This window comes from Prunus mume, linkage group LG2, assembly GCF_029339155.1.
Source record: "Prunus mume cultivar Tortuosa linkage group LG2, ASM2933915v1, whole genome shotgun sequence".
NCBI lineage: Eukaryota > Viridiplantae > Streptophyta > Magnoliopsida > Rosales > Rosaceae > Prunus > Prunus mume.
This window is the reverse complement of record NC_142699.1, coordinates 30,724,370-30,735,788: the sequence shown is the minus strand read 5'-3', so window position 1 is coordinate 30,735,788 and position 11,419 is coordinate 30,724,370. Positions and strand designations below refer to the sequence as shown.

The following is an 11,419-nucleotide window of genomic DNA, read 5'->3' as shown; positions in this document are numbered from 1 at the left end:
GTACACAGAGTGTCTTTCGAGAGGCTTGGCTCACGAATGATAGTATGAGCTATCAACAAAGTCTGTCAGGGAGATCCGAATTGCTGATAGGAATTGCCATGATTGCTTGGGCATCCCGCGAAGAAATAAACGCTTTGATTTGAGAGAGGTCCCATAAGTATGATGATGTTCATCCATCAGCTCAGCAACAATAGTCAGAGTATGTAGGGGACAAGAGGCCCTAAGATACCCAGGGTCATGTTGAGGTAGCCAAGTATCAAACCATATATTAATGGTATTGCCATTTATGACTTGCCATCTTACTCCTTTGATAAGAATCTCATACCCTACCAAAAGGCTATTCCAAGCCCACGAAGCCCTGCCACTTTTTCCAGCCTCCAAGAAACCACAATGGGGGATAATAAAGACTTTTAAGAACTCTAACCCAAAGTGCAGTGGGTTCACAAGAATTCGCCAACATTGTTTAGCTAAGAGTGCTTTATTAAAATCGTCAAGTCTCGGAATCCCAAGCCGCCACAAGACTTTGGTTGCCCAAGGTTAGTCTAATTTCTCCAATGAATTTTATCCCCAAGATTAGTCTAATTTCTCCAATGTCATTGGGTAGGCAGGTATTGCCGAGGCTACAGCCTTAATCAGAATTTCTTTCCCTGAGAGGGCAATGGTCAAATTCAATGTGACGCCTATGTAAAACATGTGCCTCTAGGCCAAAGTTGTAACCTATTGTCATTCACCATAGCCCGGTCAAGCCTTTCTTGGATATGGACTAAATTATTTCGAAAGCATCTCCATGTGTACTTGGGTCTTTGAAAACCCAAATCAGTAAGAGAATTTGCATTCAAAAACTCCAGCATATTACAGTGACGATTATGACTGAATGGAAGGCCATCATCTTTCTCATGTTACCATAAAAACTCATTAATAGGATATTGTGATAGTGATTGGATTGGAAGCCAAGATGACATGCAAAGCACCTCTGGCTACGCTTTCTCCTTTGGCAGTGGTGTTTTTCTTGGGCATCAGTCAAGCAGCATAGTGTAGCTCTTTCCACAGCAGAAGCAGAATATGTTAGTGCAAGTGAAGCAACTACTCAAGCTATATGGTTAAGGTTTGTGCTTGAGGATTTTGGAGAGTTATAGGCAGAGGCAACTCCGCTGATGGTAGATAATACCTCTGCCATTGCAATCACCAAAAATCATGTGTTTCATCAAAAGTGTTGGAATTTATAGGAGGTGAAGGGTGTTGCTCTGATACCATTTGTTGGTTTATGTGTGAAGGGGTTTAGGACAAGAGACAATAGTTGAAACAAATTTTATTAGATTTGGAGGAGAATAGTACATGACTTGGTGTAGGCTAATTGGCTTTCTTCATAGCTTATTGGCTTATTGGCCACCACACTTGGTTTAGATTAGTTTTGGGCTATTTGGCCCTTCACTTAGATTGGTGAGCTTATTGGCCCTCTAAGGCCATCTCCAACCCAAATGAGGCTAAACCAAAATTTCTCCCCTTAGAAATACAACTATTCATGTATTGCCCGGACTCAAATTATTTTTTCCTCCAACCATGCATACTCATAATTTGAGTCCATAACTTTATTAAATTGTTTTAAAATGATTAACCTCTATTTTTTTTTATTGGGTTAATTTTTCTTCACATTATTTTTATTTTAACATTCATGATTTAATTTTATGAACATTTTAACCTAAAAAAATCCAAAATCCAAAACATAATATAATTTCACTTAAAAATCAAAACATATTAAGATAAACCATAATTACAATTAAGATAAATGATAATCAGAAAATTATTTTGGGTTGAATTTGAATTAGAGTAATTATAAAAATTAATTTTGCTGTTGGATTTAAATTTCATCCATTGAATGTGAATTTTTCCCATTGAGATTGCTTAAAAATATGCTGGCCATTGATTATATGTAGAATGAAAAACAAAAACAAAAACAAAATTGACACAGCAACTTAATGCAGCCATTGGATTGAAACATATAATTGTTCAGGGCTTGACAAGTGGCGCAAGCAGCATGGGTAAGTTGGCAACAAGTGGTCCATGTAGCTGGGGTCTTCACGTGGCTGCTTGGTTTGATGAGAGTTGGGCCCCACAGCAGTTCCGCCTGGACTGGAAAGCTGGGCCAAATAACGCCCAAGATTTCAATCTGCCTAAAATTCCCCCCTCCCTATACATGCGTTGGAGATGAAATGAGGCCAAATTTTGAGATTTTTTTGGGTTTAGCCTCAGGGTTGGAGAAGGCTTAACATAGCTAGCTTTGGGTAGCTCATGGCTCCCTTATAGTTTGGGAGTTCTTTTTGTTGGACTCCACATAGATTGGGAGTTGGTGGATGACTCCACATTTCATTGTGGTCAGGGGCGGATCTTAAGCCAGGGCAAGGTAGGCTACCGCCTACCCAAAAATATTTCACTAAAAAAAAAACTATATATAAGCTATATAATTGATATCCATTTCATGTGTTGATATACACTCTTGCCTACCCAATCTATATTCATGAGTGTGGTATCCTTTTGTGAACAACATGGTATTGATGTTCCTGATATGAGTTATCGTTATATGATGGGCACACGTCGTTCTTTTCAACAAAAAGATTTTATTACAGTTGAACATTACTATCGCATTGATGTATTTAATGATGTGATATATTGCATGTTGAGGGAGTTAAATGACAGATTTCCAGAGCAAACAGTTGAACTTCTTATTCTTAGCTCAGCATTGGATCCTCGTAATTCCTTCAAATCATTCAATATTGGGCATCTATGTAAACTTGCTGAGAAATTCTATCATGCTGATTTCAGTCCAAGTGACTTAAAAGGTTTGGAAATTGAGTTGAGGTATTTTCAAAATGATATGCATCGCCTTCCCTGCTTTAAGGACCTCACCACTCTTCCTCAGTTATGTCAACAATTGGTGGAAACAACTTTGGAAAACTACCATTTGCTTCTGATTAATTGGTTGGTGTTGACTCTTCCTGTTTCTACAAGCAACAACGAACAAGCTTTTTCATGTATGAGAATTATTAAGAATAGACTTCGAAGCACCATAGCTGATGAATTCTTGCTGATTGCATGATTCTCCACATTGAAAGAGAGTTTGCTAATAGTATCGATAATGAAGAGATAATTGAAGAATTTAAGATTTCTAAGCCTCGTATGGTACAATTTTAGATTAAAATAGTTTAGTTTTTGTGTTTCATTGCATTTACTTCTTGTTTTTTTGTTAAGCTTTTATTTATGTATATATATGCATATTTGAGGGTAAGGCTCATTACGTCCCTCCCTGACTAGGTGTATCTTTTTATTTGTATCAATAAAATTCACTCGTACCGTCGAATTTTTAAGGTAAGTTTCGCCTACCTGACTTTTGAATCTTGCATCCGCCACTGATTGTGGTTACATGCCTTGCCGACATCACCAAGTTCTACCGACTTGGTCTCTTACTCCAGCCACAAGTGTGTGGCTTTCTAGAATAATCTTCATGGTTGCATGTAATTGCCGACTTTACTCCAGTCACAAGTGTGTGGCTTTCTCTAGATAATTCTCCAGAAATTCAGGCTCATCTCAAGGCTTCTAGATTTCTCCACACATTTCTTTAGCACAAATGTGCATTAATTTCAACAAAAAGACAAAGCACATCAATCGTGAAGCTTTGCAAGGAGGAGTTATAGACTTGAGATACAGCAAGTCAGAGAAACAGATAGCTGATACATTCACAAAAGCACTACCAAGGGATCGATTCAACTATCTGAGATGGCTGCAAGGGGTTAAACCAGTTGACAATGTAGAAGGGAAAGTTAAAATGTAAATTCTTTACTGGTTTAATCTTTAGCTAGACAAGTGTAGGGCTTAGATTCAATCATGTATTATAGGATCATACGTGTTAGTTTTGTGCCAAGTGTCTATCTCATATTGTTGACACTATTGTAAGGCTGGATTTCATTCCTTTTCCTTGTAATAGGATCTTTCCGTTGGAATGAATCAGTGTGAGAGTGCATTGCAATGATTAGTGCTCAATAACAATCTCTCTCTCTCCTCAACGACTCTATTCTTCTCTGCAAAGTTTCCTATTTTTCTTCTTCCCCAAAACTAAGCTCTGTTATTGAAATCTCAACAGAGTACCCCCCAATTTTTCTGGCACTTGCCTCACACATTTTTTCCAAAGGCAACTTACCCAAAACGTAATAACATAGGGATTGACATCTTCAATGGCCAAACCTTGTGTCCAACTATGAACCCTCAAAGAGTTGCTCATGATTGCCCAAGGACCGCCTTGAAGGATTCGATTTGCCATGGTTTCATCTGTCACAGTGATTGCCAGAAGGTTGTCCTTAACAATTGAAATTTTTGTTTCCCCAAATTGGTCCCAAGATTTCTTTAAAATCCCTCTCACGGCTCCTCTGTTCAAAGGCTTATCAATGATAAGGACCCCAATAAGGGGGACCCCATTGCACACATCAGTGAATTCAAGATTGTCTTCCAGATGGATAACAAGTTATGTTGCGCCGTCTTCAATCGAAAAAAGTTGCAGGAAAAAAGCACTAAAAATTTGTATAGATAGACACAAAATAAAAAAGGGGTGTAGGTAAAACAAGAAAAAGTAAGGACGGAGAATAGGAAGCTTTGTTTTTTTTGTGCTTTATTACTAACAGGAAAGATCGACTGGGTAAGAAGAAAAGTGAAAGGTTGTGGGAAAAAGTAAAAGAAAAGGCGAAGGGGCAAAAGAACAAGAAGGTTAAGTGTTCTTGGAAGTTACCACTCAAAGGGGTATGGAGTTCTCATCTAGAGAGACAGCGACAAAAAAACTTCAATTCATTCTTGGCACTTGTCGAAAGGCACTTGCGTGAGGAAAATTGCAGGCCGACAATATTGTCAATCAGATTCTAGTATAATTATATAATTGTTATTATTTTCAATTGTATTTTGAATCTTATGCCTTGAATTAAGATTCTTTACTGGTCCAAATTGGAATAGTAGATATAATCTTATGTGATAGCTTCCCTTCATGTTGTCAAGAGTACTTTTTGAGTTATAGGCTTTTTGACTTGACGATTTGGTTTTTTCTGGACTTTTGAATCAGGAAGTTATATGTGTTACACAGTTTGCAAATTGACAAACATAATGCATACAGTACATGAAGAAGCATGCCTAAGAGTCTAAGACTAAGAGGTAAGACATTCTTTCTAGGATTTTAACCGAGTTTATTTGTGGCTATGTATTCTTTCTCTTTAACTTATTAGAACATTTATGAATGATTTGTATGAATTCTGTGTTATATATCAGGCGAAAGAGTTGTGTATTGTTTTTATAATACATGTCACTCTAAAAGTTGAATAATTGCAAGCATAAATGTTTCTATAAAACGTGACAACTCTCCAAATGTGCTATTGTTCACTCATTCGCTGAATTGGTATCCGATTGAAATATGAGGCCCAACCAGTCCCATGGTACATTTAGACCTACCAAACGACAAATAGGACTTTAGTACATTTTAATTGGAGAAGTCTGGTCCAGTCCAGCCCACCAAACGAGACCTAATATTCTTGCTTGCTAAATTCACTATGTTAGTTCTATCTACACCATAATCAAGTACTTAGGGTCTTTTGATTTTGTTGCATTCATGTGGTTGTGCAGTGCAAGTTTTTGGGCAAGAGTACTATCCAAGTGGAACAGATATCTGTTGGGTTCATTTTTATACATGATTTATCATGTCATTCGCCCAATATTTTACGTTAGTTCTTGAAAATTTATAGTTTTATACTTCTTTTTAGTGTTTTTATAAGTTTGACCTAGGTAGGAAGAAATATGAGCAAAAAGTGCATTATTGAATATAAATTCTGGTTTTGCTCATTTTCATAGGTCAATTTCTTGGCTTTGGATCACCATGTTGCAGTACTCGTATGTGGTAAAGTTCTTCATGAAATTTGTTCCAATGGGTGTCGACTACAACATATCCGAAGTTTAGCTCCATGGAACAAGAATAACCTCCCCAACCGATTCAGCATTAATACTAACTCTGAAAGTCTGTTTTGGGTCACTTTTACCTCCTTTTTGGTATCATCTCCCTTTCTAATTGTTACCACACCTCTTGGTAACAATTAATTATTGTAGAGATTTGATTTCAGATTGGTAATAAATTATAATCTCTCTCTATGTATTAAAACCAAAATGAAATTATGAAAGTGGAAACAAGTGGAGCATGTGCCAAAGACTTTGGGCAAAAGGTGGAGTTTAATATTGAAGAATGAGTTGGCAAGAGAGAGAAGGCAGCCAAGAAAGAGGGAAGGGATCGGCTGGCCAAGGGGAAGACTGCTACACTTTGAAATAATCTGATTTTTGGAGAGAGAGGAGAGCAAAGGCAACAGCCAAGCAAGAAGTAGAAGAACTCTTCTACCATTGGAGGCTTTTGTGCCTCCATCTCTACAAAATCTGTAAACTCTTTCCAGTTAGATTTTGGGTTTGTAATAAGTATTAGAGTTTGTATAGGAAAATATACTTTCACTTAGTCCCACATTGGAAGGGAGTTGTTTCCTTTCATGGTTTATAAGCACCAACACTCTAGAAATATTAAATAGGGTATGGGCATAGTGAAGGTAAAATTAGGCCTCATCTTGGTTTGGACTTGGAATATATAAATAATTATCAAAAGATGGGCCTTGGGGCTCTTGGGCTCTGTTGATTTAATTAATATTTCTTTTTTATTAATTAGTAATTCGTTTTCAGATAAAACCCTTATCTGAAATTCAAATATGTTTAAACAGTTATTCTAACTGTTGGATGAAGAGGTATCAGACCTCTATATATTGGCAATTCGTCCAGAAATCAAAGCCACGATGCTTAGGCTTTGATTTGTGATAGTTTAATCTTGGTGGGCAGACTCTTTTCGAACTATAAGCACAAATGTAGAGGAGAAATATTGTCTAAAGGACACTGCAACTCTGCAGGAATCTATCATTATCCAAGTTAGTATTCTATAATTCATTCTATTGCTGTATTGATTTGATTATATATAGAATATATTTCGTATTATTTTTATTATGTTATTTGGTTATATTCTGATTGTTCTCCAACAGTAAGTATAAGGAACTAAACTCCATAACTAAGGCTTAGGTTGAAACCCTAAACATGATTACTCTATTGTTTTGATGCTTGAGTTAATGGATTTCTAGATGTTTGATGAATTCATTTTCACTAAATTAATCTCATGCTCTGTGTTTGCTTCATTAGATCAATCACCTTAGGTTGTATGCGTCTAGCAAAAGTTGAGAAGTTGTATAAGATATCCAAGAACATAATTTCTAATTAGTTACAAATGTTTTAATGATTTCTAAGTGAGCATCATGTGAATTGGTTTCTTGACAACAAATGATGAATTCTTCTTCACTAAAACAATCTATCCTTGATGTATGTTTTTCTTTGATTGATCAACATTGAAAGCATACTTCTTGAGATTGTTGGGATTATATGTACTTTCAGGTTTTCCTAAGCAACTAATGGATGAAGTAAGAATTATCTATGTGAATTGGTTTCTTGAACGCCTAATGTAAACATCATGCTATTAGGGTGATGTTCATATTCTTTTCAAACTTAATGGGTTTTTCATATCATTAAATCGAAGTACTAACCACACCTAAATTGATTTTATGGGAAGCACAAATATTGTAGCACTAAACACGCTCCTTACTTATTGTAGAGAGAATCATGTGTCGTGAGCCACTAAACTTGGTCTTGATTGCGAACATCTTCATCAATACATCTAGAATTCATAACTTGAATATCCATGAACATGAGTAGGATTGTTTGAGGTGGATTCCAAAAATACTAGCATTCGTGCATTATCATTTTAATATCACACTTTGATAATCATTTCTATTGATGTTGTTAAAATTAGAGTTTGGTTACATTTAAGCATTAGAATTAGGTCATTTGAATCAAATCCACCCCTCCCTCCCCCCCCCCCCCCTCCTCTTTTTATATTCGTAGTTTTAAACTTTGAGTGTTATTTCCATTGAATTCTACTCACTTTGTTATTTGTTTTTCTACATTTGGTCCTACTGGGTTCTTTATGTTTCCGTATTGAATCCAACCATATAAAGAACCTAAAATTTGGATTAATAGTTTGAAAGTTACAAGTAAAAATATGGAATAGAGGTCGAAGCTGTAAAACAGAGGAAGTTCATAAATTCGTCAATGACCTAAAACGAGATAAACAGGAGATATTGTGATGATAATGTGGCGATACAAAAGTGATAAAAAAATGTTGATTGTGTTTTCTTTTGGTTTCTTGTTTTTGTTTCATTTCTCTCACATTTCTTTACTATTTCCTAGTATTAGATTTGTCTCTTACCTTTGTGATTGTGTTAAATAAGTATTCTATATGTACTCAAATTAGATTTACATATAAACCTCCAATTCTTCATGGGAACGATCCCGTATTTACAAATCTATACTCCAATAGATGTGTACACTTGCGGATATTTTTAATTAGATGATTAGCACATTAATTTATACCAATTATTAATACAACAATATCCTCTCTTTTTTGCGCACAGATATAAGTGCATTCTGAAATAAAAAAATAAAAAAATTAGGGTTATTTGGGAATGATCTTCTCCACAGGTTCGTTTGATTCAATCAATAATCTGCAGTTAGGATCTAAAGTTGTAGTTGTAAGGGTGTTCGATGGATTGAATAGCCTGGTACTTACAAACTCCTAGTGCATCTAAAACTTCATCCTCTAAGGTATGGAATGCGTTCAAAATAATTGCAGAAGCTATTTCAGCATAGTGAAATAGCTAAAACTTCATCATCAACCTAGAATTTCAAACTTTTTCACGTAATAAGAAAATATTTACTTGCAGCACCCACCTTTCTTTCTAGACCTAATCCACATTAAAGACAAGGAAACAAGAAATAAAAAGGAAATAATTGATCCCTGGAATTACAAAACCGATTGGCACAAATAACAATTAGCCAGCTTTTCACGATTGAAAACTCTCCTTAATATAGACTTGTGCAAATCACAACTGAATTCTATATTGCCGGTCCATTTTATAGTAAATTAAATTATCATCCCACCTGCCCCTCCCTCCCCACCCTGCATATGACCGGACTAGGGTTGGTCTTAAAACTTGACCAATGAATAACAAGAATGTTCTATGCACGCATGGATTTATATGGAAATCGATTCATTTGTCTTAATATTGCTTTATTTTCAATTCCAACCAAATCTATCTCAATCTTAAGCCTTCTGATTGTAGTTTAAGATTTTATAATAAGACTCAAATATTAAGATAAACTTTAAAACAAAGTTAAACAAAAAAATGCAAGCAAATAAAATTATTCAGATATGTATATTTATACATGATTCATTTAGGTGGGTGTATTCAATTGAGATTTTAATGGATTGTTTGAAGCTTAAAAATCTAGTGGTATTCAATTAGGATTTGTGAGTAATCAATTAGGCTCATAGGTTGCTTTAGGGTTTATTTATGTTGGGTTTGTGAGTTTTGTTTGGGATTATGGTTAATTGTGGTGATGTGGGCTAGTAGTTTTAGTGCAGCTTTTGTCATCGTTAGTTTTGTTTTAAACATGTTAATTTGTTGCCGTCTTGAGATTGATACTCTAGATGTCATGTCGATGTCTTTAATTGTACTATTGAAATTTCTCTAATGAAATTTCTCTCTTTGATTAAAAAAAAAATATATATGATAACCAAGAACCCTAGGTCCCTAGCATATTGAAAACTTGACCTACGCCAGATACTCCCAAATTTTGGTGAATAAGATGACATTCTCCTTCCATTGCATGCAGCATGCCTAATTGCCTATATTATATTCCACGTAGACAGCTATAGCCCATCCTCATTGAACTGAGCTTATTAATTATAATCGTAATTTTTGGTTGGCTCGATAAATTATTAATATATATATTATGATTATGACTTTGAACGGCCTACCCCAGTAGTATTCTCGTCTGACTTATTAGCACCAGGAAACGGTTAACCAAAAAACAAAGGAAAATGCTAGGGAAACTAACTTTAGATACCAACTTGTATACCAACTCTCTAATAGAGTGTGGGACCCATTGTATTGGTGGGCTCCACCTTTATTAGAGAGTTGGTACACAAGTTGGTATCTAAAATTGGTCTCCTTAGCATGACCCAAAAACAAAACACAGGAGAAAGAGAAGCCAGGGAAAACAAAAGGTTAATTATTTATTTATATATTCTTCATTTAAAGGGGGTGTATTCAATTGAGATTTTAACATACTGTAATTACATGATTTTAATATAATGAATTTCAACCGGATTTGTAATTATATGATTTTACTTATGATTTTAATAGATTGCAATTACATGATTTTACTTATGATTTTAATATATTATAATTGCATGATTTTACTTTATATTTCTATGGGAGCATTTTTGCTCACCACATTAACCAAAAGGTGTATGTTTACCACCACCCTTAAAAAGGTGTCTGCCTCATCCTTCTCAGAATCTCTTCTTCTGTAACGCATTAGTACTAGTAACCAACCAACCACATCAATCAAAAATCAAAGAGGCAAGCTTTGAGTTTTGAAATTGGGATTAAGACTAAGAGCAAGCAATTTCGTATTTTCTTTTATCATATTTTGATTGATTCATAATTTGGCAGTTTATTGGATTTGGAAGATTTTAGTTTGGATTTGAGGGTGACCAAATCATATGGAGGAAGATGAGATGGGTTTAGGGGTTTAGTGGTGATTGTTTTTCTGGAGAAAGAAAAAAATTGGTGGTTGTTTACTGTACACTAAGGGAGAGAGGAGAGTATAGGAAAAAGGAGAAAGCGGGTCAGAGAAGGGAGGAGGAAAGAAAGGGAAAAAAAGAAGAAAAAATAAAGGAAGAGGGAAAGGAGGAAAAAGGGGCAGTGTGCTATGATGTGAGCCCTTTATCGTATCTCTTATGATTTTTTTTTTAAACAGTAAAAAGCATGAAAAAATAGTAGGGAAAAAAAGTATGAGAGCATATATGAGAATCATGCATAGGAGGGTGTGATTTGTTATGTGATTTGGTATGTATATCACACACTCAAAAGTCTCATACAATACACTAGGCCTGGGCACGGATCGGTTCAAAACGGTAGAAGGCTCTTCCGTTAACCAAACTAAAGACTTCGGTAGACCATTTTCTCTTCCGTTAACCAAATCAAACCAAAGACTTCGGTAGACTTCGGATCGGTTAACCTAATATTCGGTTCGGATTGGTTCGGTACGCCGGTAGTACCGTAATGAAAACATGCTAATAAAAATACAATTTATAATACTTTCACATAACATAAGTTGAACAAATACACCAAATTATCCTTGTAAAATATAAAAATCTAATAGTCTAATTCATCCAAGTATGAAAGCAAATAAC

The 11,419-nt window shown here is 35.4% G+C and overlaps 1 long non-coding RNA gene across 1 annotated transcript; it reads left to right on the top strand.

Moving 5' to 3' along the window:
- Window positions 1-3,521: 3,521 nt before the first annotated feature.
- On the top strand, window positions 3,522-6,723 carry LOC148920030 (uncharacterized). The gene is made up of 2 exons (XR_016124305.1): window positions 3,522-5,187; window positions 5,878-6,723. It is a non-coding gene; the product is annotated as an uncharacterized LOC148920030 (long non-coding RNA).
- Window positions 6,724-11,419: the final 4,696 nt, after the last annotated feature.